Genomic DNA, 12,472 nt, shown 5'->3' with positions numbered 1-12,472 from the left:
AGAAAGGTAAATTTGCATGATATATATTTCTTTATATATATGCATATATATATATATATATGTATATATACACACATACTCAGAAGGAATGGGGGAAAAGGAGCAGTTATACTGAGGTTCTAATTAATTCAATTCAAATTGTGTAGCCAAGGCTTTGTCATACACTTCACAAAATTTTTATTTATTTTGAGAGGTTTGTGGATTTCAAAATGGTGAACTATATAGTTGGGCTCTGTGTCTCCACCCAAATATCATGTTGAATTATAATCCAGGGACCTGGTTGGAGGTGACTGGATCATGGGAGCAGATTTCCCCCTTGCTGTTCTTATGACGGTGAGTGAGTTCTCACCAGAACTGGTTGTTTGAAAGTGTGCAGCACTTCCCCATTTGCTCTATCTCCTGCTGCCATATGAAGACATGTTTGGTTCCCCCTCAGCTTTCTACTATGATTTTAAGTTTCCTGAGGCCTCCCCAGCCATAATTCCTGTATAGCTTGCAGGAATGTGAATCAATTATACTGCTTCACTTTTCTTTATAAATCACCCAGTTTCAAGTAGTTCTTTACAGCACTGTGAGAACGAACTCATACAGTGAACAAGAAATCGTTCACTTGATTTTTACTTACTATAACATTGAGTTGATTTTCTAATTAAGCGTGTTTATTCTTTGCCTTAGTAATTGGCTAAAAAAACCTTATAGTCATATATATTGCCTGCAATATAAAATAAATTTCTTGGCATTTACACCTTTAACTTTAGTTCTCAGTAATTGACTAATGAAGCAAAGTTGAGATGGCATAAAATACCATTAAGAATAAAAGTGACAAATTCAGACACCTATCTATTTAACAATTAAGTATCTATTGTTCTATCTACCTATTTATGTTTTTTTTTGAATGATAAAATTCCATGTAGAAAGTCAAAAACTTAAGTTTCAGTAATTCTGCATCTGTGTGCTTGCACTCTGGGAAATTTGCAAACATCCTAACATAGCAAACTTATCTTTAAAAAGATGTGTGGGTATTTCTTAGCCTAAATCAGATCCTCGAAATAATCCATAAACCAAAATCAAAAATTACAAAAAATTACAAATTTTACAATTAAATTGTCTTATAAATAAAGGTAAATTCCGAGAGTATGTTATTGATGTACCCTCCCAGAGAATTCGCAAGTTTGAAATTACAGGAAGTGGAGTATTCTGCATACATCCATTCCCTGGATCCTGACACAATCTGTGTCAATGCACCTGAAGCGGAATAACGAACAAGAGAGGAATAATGAGCAAAGTACAAGCCATATTTGCAGCATAATCATTTCTTGTCCACTGTGCCTGAAGTTGAAGCTGTATCCAGTATGGTCATTGTTCATTTAGTAGAAATTATTTGGTCCCATATTTTACAAAAGTGACATTAGAACTAAAGATGTATGTTTATGACAATTTGCTGTTGGTTTATAGTGGAGAAGATCAATAGAGTCTCTTAACATTAATATTCTCTAAGATATTGCTCCAGATCTCATGTATATAAAAGTGGAATAGAAAATCATTCCTCTGAGGATTTTACTGTGGCAGCTTCCAAATACGGTCATGTGTCACATAAGTTTTCAGCTAATAATGGACCACATATATGAAGATGGTCCCATATGATTATAACACCGTATTTTTACAGTACCTTTTCTATTCTTGGATATATTTAGGATCACAAATACCACTGCATTAAAATTACCAATGGTAGTCAACACAGTAATCTGCTGTTCAGGTTTGTAGGCTAGAAGCAATAGGCTATACCACACAGCCAAGGTATATAGTAGGCTAGACCATCTAGGTTTGTGTGAGTACAGTCTATACTGTTTGCATTGCAAAAAAATTGCCTAATGACATATTTCTAAGAACATATCCCCCTTGTTAAGTGATGCATGAATGTAGTACACAGGGTTTTCATTTAAATACAATGAAAGGAAATGTCCATGTTTCAACCTTTGCCAATTGTGTTCAACCCTCTACTGAGAGCAGCCAGATGCAGAGTGACTTCTGACAGTGGAAGGAGCTTTGGGCGCTGGTCAGACCCATAGGAGATGCAATATGAAATGAAAATGGACCTCTAAGACTCATATGTATAGAAATGATTTTCTTTCACAAAAGAAAACATTACATCACATAGAATAAAACAAAACAAGTAAAATGCTGCCTAGAAAATGTTCAAAAAATGTTGTAATTATATGACACATGGAAGTTATGTAATGGAAACATTTTATATTATTAAATATAAATTTCAAATTCCTCTATCGTTCGCATAAGCTTGAATGTTGAGGGGCCATGCTTGTAGAAAGCTAAAGTCTTTCTGTTAGCTCATTAAATAATGATGAAAATTTCAGCCTTGGGAAAACATTGAAGGTAAGTTATTTTATCTTATGTTTATACTTGTAAGTTCTGCTATAAGCTATAATTTTGAAGAATCTAAAGGCTATTATGGGAAACACTGTGATAAAGGTTCACACAAAACACTCTTGAGTTGTTTTTTCAAGAGGAACCCATATTGTCTATGTATTTCCTTCTTTTGTGTACGTAGACTGGATGCCCATGAAGGACAAATGCAGAAAATGAGCAAGAAAAGTGAGAGTCACTTAAAACTATTATTTGGATATGCATGGTCATTCGATTTAGAACTGAAATATGTGGCAATATTTAACTTTAATTTAATAATATCTGATACAATTTAAACAGAGTTTAAGAAAAGATTATCTGAATATCTGGCTGCAATTAGGCCATATTTGGAAACATTTGCAAAAACTAAAGGGATAGAAAATAAGTAGCATCATAAAGGATGAGCTGTTTTTGTGTCAAAGAATGAACCAAGCTCTGCCAAGTCTATAGGCAAGAGCTTAGAGGGAGGGGAAGAGCACAGATTTAAATTGCCATTTTCATTACATTATATTATGCTATGAACGCTACTTACAGTTGGTGTTGACCTTGGTCATCTGGCTGAAATCATGTTTTTCAGGTTTCTCCACTATAAAATTTCTCTTTTTATCCCCTTTCCGTGCTGTATTCTATGGAAGGAAGAACTGTATCTATGAATAGCCCACACTTAAAGCTTAAGAGTTATACGCCATTTGAGAGTAGCATATCTGCTTAAATTATCTGGAATATTTCTGCAAGAGAGAATTGTTTATTTTTCCTTATTTCTTTATGTATCCAAGCATATATTCATATTGGTATGAATTTATGGTTATTTATATTATGTGTTACATTCTAGTATTACTGTATTTTCTTGCTCAAATTGTTCTAGGATTGACTACCAGAAGCTCTATCAGTTGATGTCTATGTTCCTTTGACATACACCCATTATTGTGGATGGGTGTGTGTGTGTGTGTGTGTGTATGTGTGTGTGTGTGTGTGTGTTTCATTATTTTTTAAGTATTTTAAATACTTCCTTGCTTTCTGGTATCACAAGAATACAACGTTTCATCAAGATGCTTCAGTTTCAACTTACATATTTTCCCTTCAAAAGGGACTACAATATTTATGCACACAATATTTGTGCCTCTCATAAAACTAACTTAAACCCTTCATTGTAATACAAAAACCAAAAACTGTATGTACAGGACTTGGTAGTTGCTGTTTGACTCCATGTGGTGTTAAAGCACCTATAGCAAACATTACTATTTATAATAGTCAACTTGTTTTTAACTCAATGTGCCAAAGTGTTGTGAAACCCATAATCTGTTTTAGAGAAAAATTACAAACATGTATTTATGAAAATGCCAAGAAACTGAGTTTTAGGGGATAATATGGTCATATCACCATCAAATATTTGAAAGTAATTGTAAAATAATATGTAATTAATTTTTATTGCTGCATTGTGCATTTTTCCCTTCTGTATTACCTTCTTCTGTGCCTTAACAGTGAAGTCAGATGATTTGAGTTTCAAGGGCACCAAAGGTTTATTAGTTACTCAAAAATGTTTAGATCTCATTTCAAAAACAAACAAGTTTTACTGTTCCATGTAGTTATTACTACTGAAAATACAAAGAAAACCTAATGGAATAAATACATGTGTTTATATACATCTATATCAAAATCCCAGCAGAAGATAGGGTATAGGAAACTTTTTTGCAAAATCATGATGTGATCAAATTTGCATTTAAGAAAATATTATTGGCTATATTTTGGAGAATGTTGTGGTGAGGATCAGACAAAAATTGGTCAAATAGGAAACTGTTTTACAAAACTCCACAAGAGCATATGATTTTCTGTACTAAAGTAGTGACACCGAGAATGGAGGAAACACACAGTTTTCAGAGACTAGTGATGAGATTGTCTCAATAGGACTTGGTCTTTTTACAAATGTGTAGTTAGGAAGTGTGTTAAACATTTACATCACTCACCTTTCTGCTTCAGCTATGTTAGAACTATTGGCACCTTTCCCTGAAATAGAAAACACAGGAGGAGAGGTTTGTGGGACAAAATAAATTGAGTTTTACATATATTAAATGTGAGATGGCCTGGAGCTATTAAAATACAGGTAACTGATAGCAATTGTTTATGTATGTCTTGAGATGGGGAAAAATATATCAGCTAAAGATGCTTTTTAGGGAGTAATCACCGTACAGATAGACAACGACTGAAGATACAGTAGTAAGACATTTCTAAGGATGAAAATTTATGTGGATAAAATAGCCTGCAACAACCACCAAACAATCATCAGCTTTGCTAGAGATGGTTTAAGAAAAGCATTAAAGCTAAGGAGAATCTTTGTGAAATAATCTTTCTTCACTATCATCCTAAGAGATCTCATCCTGAGATAAGAATAGGACAAAATTAAGTATCATTTAGCTGAAAAAATTTTCACTAACATGTGTAGAAAACTTTACAAATCATTTGTTCAAAATATCAAAAGCAAAATTGTGCGATCAATAGTCTTTACACTTAAAAACAAATTATTCTCCAAACTAAGGTGTTCAAATAATTTCAGAAGAACTTAAAAGATTTGAATCGACTCCCTTGAAGATTATGAAGCTGGGAGAGCACAATGTATGCATAGCCTTGAAGGATTACAATGTAGATTCTATACAGCTTTTCTATAGACCGAATTGGATACACAAATTACCCACTGACACAGAATTTCAAAATATATGTGTCTAACTAAAGTAAAATAGTTACTTTAAAAACACTTCTATATTATGTTTTTCATATTATATATTATATAAATTCTTATCATGGTATTAAATACTTTTAAATGTATTTTATATGGTAACAAAATAAAGTGTATAAAATAACTATATTGAATAGATATTTCAGAAAAGCATAAAATGACTTGTTGGAAAATTTTAAAAGTAATATGCTTTGTATTTATTTTGTTAAATAACTAGCTTTGTGAGCAATCAAGATCAATTAACCAAAAATAATATACTCATCTTGTTTCACAGAAAACATTAAAACTTACAAGTATGTCAGCAATAAGAAGCTTTTGTTTTAAGTATACATTTATTTAAAGTGAACAACTGTATTGTTCTCTCTTAAGTCTATGAGAGCTGCAATTTGCTGTTCTTGGAATGAGAGAAGGAAGTCAGACTCCCTCTGAATGCGCATGATCAACTTTCTCAATGTCTTTGAACACACCAAGCACCTGCCCACACCAGGACTATTGCCCTTGTCATTCCTTCTGCCTGGGATTTCCCCCTAAATACATGCATATTTTATTCTCTTATCTCCTCATGTTGCTTTTCAAATATCACCTTCTCTGTGAATTTTTCTCTGATCACCTCAACTTATAGACTTCAACTTCACTTCCAGTCTTTAGCACTGTCTACCTTGCTTACTTTTCTTATTTCTCCACAGTAGTAATCATCCTATATATGATATCTATTTCATTCTATATTTTTCTATTGACCCATGCTAGTAAGTTATCCTCTTAAATTATGCATTTTATTGACTGTTTTGCTCACTGCTACATCCTCAGATTGCAGGAAAATACTTTGTTAAATGACAAATGTCCTATATATATTTATATTTGTTAAAATAATTATTCATTTATGTGATTAAAATATATTATAAAAGATAGTTAAAGGATGATTGTTAATGAGACATTTAAACAATGTCTTCAGATACATACATCAATTAGCATACTTCACAAATACTGTACTAATCTTTAGTCTATGAAATATATTATTAGAACATACAGAGAAGAAAAATGGAAGACTTAAGCATCTTATATTTCAGTAAATCAGTTCTTTGTGAACTAGCAATGTTCCCTGAAGTTGTTAGTATATTTTCTGAAATAAATAATATTTTTTTAAAAAGACTTTCTACTCAAAATCTCCTCTGAGATAAACATTGAAACCAAAGTTATAATATAAGAAACAGTCAGATTAATGTACCACAGTGGATAACATGGGAACAAACTGGCCACTAACACTGCTGCTAGGCACAGCTGCTGACATTTGGTTGCCCTCAAGACTGCTGTAAGATCTGTCTTCAGGAATGGATTATATCCTCTCAATATTACCCAGAAATGGAGCTCAAGAATTGTATAGACACATAGATACAATTTTACCTAAATGGTTACTGAATAAGAAAATTTCAAAGCACGCATGCACACAAAATAAAATTTGCTTTTGCAAATAACAGGACAAAAGCTTCCTGTACAACTAGAGTACAAAACTAAAATAAACAATTTTTATGGAACTTGCTACTCAGATGAATTTCTTTTCATGCCTAACTCCAAATGGGATTTCTGACTTATTGATTCATCTGCAGGGAAACTGGCTAAAATATTCTTAAATGATTAAAAGTATGGAATTCAATCTCCACAAAATTAGCAGATTGTCTTGCATTTTCTCCCACTTTTATTGAGCCAGTTTTCTTATGGAACACTGATGTTTTGGCCTGAAGTGATCATAACACATCAGCTGGCATTTGACAGGACGAGAGACAAGCTGATGGCCATTCTTCAAACAAGCATAGACTGTTTCTAGTGCTCAGCTGAATGTGACATTTAATTTTACAAGAATTTTATCATATGTTCACACATACAAGGACACACAAGACACACATACACACTCATGCCCACACATACAGAGGCTGTTACAAAATCGATGTTATCTTTCTTAAGGCAAAATCTTCTAATGTCCAGAAGGCAGAGTTTTTGTAAGGCGTAGATTATTGCTCTAACTCCATGAATTTTGACAGGGTTAAGAATAATGTAGTCACTACTTTAGGATATTGGACTTACATCAGGAGTACAGTAAATAATTTTGATTAATTTAAACAAAATAAATTACTATAAATAAAGAATCCCTGTTTATCAGATCACGGAGCTTTTGGGCAGAGACTAGAATTATTTAGATATGGAATCATATTATCTGAAAATAGGGATAGTTTTAGATCCTCTCTTACTATTTGGATTCCGTTTACTTCTATCCCTTGCCTTATTTTTTTCTGGCCAGGATTTGTAGTCTTATGTTGAACAGGAGTAGTGTGAGAAGCTATCCTTGTCTTGTTCCAGTTTTCAATGGAAATGCTTCTATCTTTTGCCCATTCAGTATAATGGTGGCTGTGAGTTTGTCTTAGATAGCTCTTGTTATTTTTAAGTATGTTCTTTTGTGCACAATTTTCGAGGGTTTTTGACATGAAGGGATGTTGCATTTTATTGAATGCCTTTTCTGCATCTATTGAGATAATCACATGGCTTTTATTTTTAGTTCTGTTTAAGTGATGAATCATATTTGTAGATTTGTGTGTGTTGAACCAGCCTTGCATCACAGAAATAAAGACTACTTGATCTTGGTGAATTAACTTTTTGATGTGCTACTGGATTTGGTTTACTAATATTTTGTTGAGTATTTTTGCATCTATGTTCATCAAGGATATTGGCCTGAAGTCTTTTTTTTTATTGCAAGTCTACCACGTTTCCGTGTCAGGATGATGCTGCCTTCATAAAATGAGTTAGGGAGGAGTACCTCTTGGGACTGGAGAAATGACACCTACCATTCTTTATACATTTAGTCAAATTTTGCTGTGAATCCATTTGTTCCCAGGCTTTTTTTTTATTAGCATGTTATTACTGATTCACTTTTCAAACTCATTATTAGTCTGTTAAGGTATTTAATTTCTTTCTGATTCAGTCTTGGGAGAGGATATGTTTCCAAGAATTTATCCATCGCTTGTAGTTTTCCTAGCTTGTGTACATAAAAGTGTTCCTAGTAGTTTCTGTGGGTTTTTGTATTTCTGTGGGGTCAGTAGTAACACTCTCTTTGTCTTTTGTGTCTATTTGAATCATCTATCTCTTCTTCTTTATTGGCTGAGATAGTGATCTATGTATCTTGCTAATTTTTTTTTGAAAAACAAAAACAATTCTTAGATTTGTTGGTCTTTTTTATAGTTTTTTTGTGTCTCAATTTCCTTCAATTCATTTTTGGTTTTGTTCATTTCTTGTCTTCTGCTAGCTCTCGGGTTGGTTTGTTTTTGTTTCCCTAGTTCCTCTAGTTATGCTGTTAAGTTGTTAATTTGAGATTGTTATAACTTCTTGATGTGGATATTTAGTGCTATAAACTCCCATCTTAGCTTAATGGGATGACTTTAGCATGACTGTCTTATCCATGTCCCAGAGATTCTGGTGTGTTGTACCTTTGTTTTCAGTAGTTCCAAAGAACTTCTTGATTTCTGCCTTAATTTCATTATTTATCCGAAAGTCATTCAGGAGCAGTTTGTTTAATTTCCATGTAACTATATGCTTTTGAGTAACTCTTTTGGTCTTGACTTTTATTTTTATTGTACTGTAGTCCAAGTGTGTTTGGTATGATTTTGTTTATTTTGAATTTTCAGAGGGTTGATTTATAGCCAACTGTGTGTTCAATTTTAGAGTATGTGCTATTTACAGATAAGAAGCTAGTTCTGTTGTTTTTTGGTGGAGTGTTCTTTAGATGTCTATTAGTTTCATTTGTTGAAGTGTTGAGTTCAGGTCCTGTATATCTTTATTAGATTTCTACCTCAATGATCTGTGTGGCTTGTAGGGTTTCTGCGGAAAGCTCCACTGTTAGCTTGATAGGGTTCCCTTTGTAGGTGACTTGCACCTTCTCTCTAGCTGCCTTTAACATTTTAAATTTTGTTTTGACCTAGAAGAATATGATGATCATGCTTCCTGAGAATGATGTTATTGACATTCAGGAGTAAGTCAAAATCCACACAATCCAAGAATTTTCAGGAATAAAATACAATAATACAGCGGAGGAAAGAAAAAATGGACATTTTAAGAATGAACCAAACTCAGCTGAAAGAGCTAATCAACTGACTTTAAAATTTTCAGAATACAATCACAAGTATTAACAGCAGAATCTACCAAACTAAGGAAAGAACCTCAGAGTTTGAAAACTGGCTGTCCAAAATAACTTAGAAAAAAATAAAGAGAAAATCATAAAGAAGAATGAGCAAAACCATCAAGAAATATGGGACCTATTCATAATCTGAATTCTATTTTTGTTATTTCAGCCATTTCAGCCTGGTTAAGAACCATTGCTGGGGAACTAGTGAGATCATTTGGAGTTAGAAAGACACTCCGGTTTTTTTGAGTTGTTAGAGTTACCCTGCTGTTTTTTTCTCATCTGTGTGGGTTGATATTCCTTCAGTCTTTAAAGCTGCTGTCTTTGGATGGGTTTTTATATTTTGCTTTTATTTTCTTTGATGTCCTTGGGATTTTGATTGTGGAATAAGGTGGGTTTAGATGACTGGCTTTGTTTATGGTAGATTTTTGTGGTGCCACAGCTTAGCTTAGTACTCCTTGGATGTGTGCTGTAACTCTAGGGGGCTGGTATCAGGCCCCTGGCTTTGTTCTTTAACCCCTCAAGGTTGGAAACCTCCTGCATTGGAGGGGCCGAGGTCTTCCCATAACACTTGCCATAACACTCTGAAGGGTGGTGCCAGCCAAAGCAGTTTTTCAGGCAATGTCAGTGGGATCCATGCTCATGTGCTCGTTTTCTTGTTCGAGCAGCAGTGGCAGCACAGCAAGGTGCATGCTCATTCATGCCAGCAGCAGTCATGGTGCAGGGTGGGAAGCAGAGACACTGGCATCTGTACATGTTAATGCCAGCAATGGCAGTACGGTGGTGCCGTGTTGGGGCAATGGGTGTGCTCATACCAGCAGCAATGTCAGGGCAGGGTGTATGCCCACCCTTACACCAGAAGGAGAGGCATGATCCACCCATGCTCAGCATGCCAATAAAGCGATGAATGGTTGGCCATGGGTGAGTATGTGCCAGCAAAGTGGCACAAAGGAGGCTGTGGTGAGAGGAGGGCACAAGTGGGTTTGTATGTTTTGGCAGGGGCCACTCTGCTGGAACTCTCCAATGGTCAGGCATGGCCTGCCAGCATAGGAGCTATAATGCATATCCCCAGGAAGCATTCTAGTTGGGCATCCGAAGCGCCACTGCAAGCAGGAAGAGACAGACTGGAGCCTCAGGAGAGTGAGCAGACAAAAGAGCTCTCAGATCCGACTGGCATTATCTCATGGGAAAATTGCCCTGCTCTGTTCAAATCCAACAGTTCCCCTAAGGCTAGAGTCTCCTAGGGGAGAGGGAGAAGCTTTGAGGGGTGGGTGTCCCTCACCTTACTCACCTGCAGACATTTCCATACTAAACCCTCTAGGCTTTGTATAGGCTGGAGTCCTGCCCCTACCACCCCTCTAAGCAGCTCTCCCTGCCAGCTTAAGCATCCAAGGGGGTCATGGGCCCTCCCACTGTCAGGATTCCGAAGGTCTGTGTTGAGAGTTGGTCGCTCTTCACCTGCTCAACTCATCCCTTACCCAGGAGTCATTGGGGGCCAGGAACGAGTCACAGTGTGTGATAGATTTATGCAGGGTTTCTAGCTTCTCCTACTTCAGCCCAGCCCTTATGTCCTCCCTCTGTCTACCGTCAACATTCTTAAATGGAAGATCTCCTTGGAGTGCACCAGTCTTTCCAATGCTTCCGTCCCTCAGTGGCAGATATTCCTCCTAACTTCATCTAGTCGGCAATCTTGCCTACAGGCCCTGTCAATTCTTAATATAACATATTTAATGACAAGTAAAATCATCTGCAATGTCACTGTGTTATCTACCTAGTTAAATAAGTCATTTACTTAATTTATAAGTGCCAAATGGATTAAAATACTTTTGGTAGATTAATAGAATTTTTCAGTAAACCATTCTTCAGTATTACATTTTGTTTGGAAATATTAAGAAAACTGACTTCTGAATTATCTCTTCAATTTCAAATTAGTTAATATAGTATGAGAATCTATGCTAAAGTCAGAGTTGTGAAAGGAGAAAAACAACGAAAGCCTTAGCTCAAACTTTTGTTATATTTTGCAATGTGAGGGATGCTCAAAAAAACTCCTTTATGGTGAGTACGAAGCTGAAACATTTTATATGATAGACTGGGAAAGGGCAGTCAAAGTTTGATTTCATTCCAAATATTGTTCAACCTCAAAATTCTTGAAACACATGGGAGAAACCAGGGTTGTGTTGATTACAGCACTAGAAGGATCATGATCAAGACTGGGACTGTAATTTAGCCTATAAAGAATAATTGAATATTTGTTGAATAAGTAAATAGCCATTAGCTACCCAACTAGAGTTTAGCAAGATGGTTGGTAGAAAGTTAAGGGCTAAGGTCTTTGCAGTGTCACCAGAAAACTGTCCCTCCATCAGCGTATTTCAAAGATATGATTTAATTATTTTATTTCTGTAATATTAATTTCATTGTTTTTGAGGAAAAGAATCAAGTCCTGCTTAAAGAGCATCATCTCTTCTGTGCTGAATTACCAATAACCAACACCAGCTTTAGCAGTTCCCTATATGGATCTGAATTAAAATATATATATTACAACGTCTCTCACAAAATTTGGAAAGAAGATATTCACTCAAGAGGCTGTGGGAAGCAGATATCCCAACTGAGCATTCCAGCGATCTCTAGCTTTACTGCTACAGGCTGAGACAGTTAACTGTTATCTTTTCCAAGGCAATTTCCTGGCAACAGTTTTAGAACTACAGTTGGCCCTTGAACAATACAGGTTGAACTGGACGTATCAACTTACACTCAGATTATCTTTCTCCTCTGCCACTCATGAGAGGGCAAGACCAACCCCTTCTCTTCCTCTTCCTCCTCAGCCTACTTAACATTAAAATGACAAGAATGGAGGGCTTTTTGATGATCCACTTCCAATTAATAAATAGTAAATGTATTTTCTCTTCCTCATAATTTTCTTAGTAACATTTACTTTTCTCTTACTGTATTGTAAGGATACAGTATATAATACAAAAATAGCATATGTGTTAATCAACAGTTTCTCTTATTGGTAAGACTTCCAGTCAACAGTAGGCTATTAATAGTTACATTTTTGGGGAGTGAAAAGTTATATGCAGATTTCTGTCTGCATAGGGCTTGGCACATCCAACTCTTGCATTGTTCAAGGGTCACCTATACTTGCTACAGGGCTCCCG

The 12,472-nt window shown here is 35.3% G+C and overlaps 1 long non-coding RNA gene across 1 annotated transcript in view; it reads right to left on the bottom strand.

Moving 5' to 3' along the window:
* LOC108519178 (uncharacterized) overlaps window positions 1-11,935 on the bottom strand; it is a 21,749-nt gene extending 9,814 nt beyond the window's left edge. The window contains exons 1-3 of the long non-coding RNA XR_001882553.1: window positions 11,869-11,935; window positions 4,386-4,425; window positions 2,954-3,047 (exon numbers count right to left, since the gene is read on the bottom strand). This is a non-coding gene — a long non-coding RNA (uncharacterized LOC108519178). The remainder of the gene's footprint in view (window positions 1-2,953; window positions 3,048-4,385; window positions 4,426-11,868) is intronic.
* Between the last annotated feature and the right edge of the window lie 537 nt (window positions 11,936-12,472).

The sequence above is a fragment of the Rhinopithecus bieti genome, unplaced genomic scaffold (genome assembly GCF_001698545.2).
Source record: "Rhinopithecus bieti isolate Rb0 unplaced genomic scaffold, ASM169854v2 scaffold_44040, whole genome shotgun sequence".
NCBI lineage: Eukaryota > Metazoa > Chordata > Mammalia > Primates > Cercopithecidae > Rhinopithecus > Rhinopithecus bieti.
This window is presented reverse-complemented; position numbering and strand designations above follow the sequence as displayed.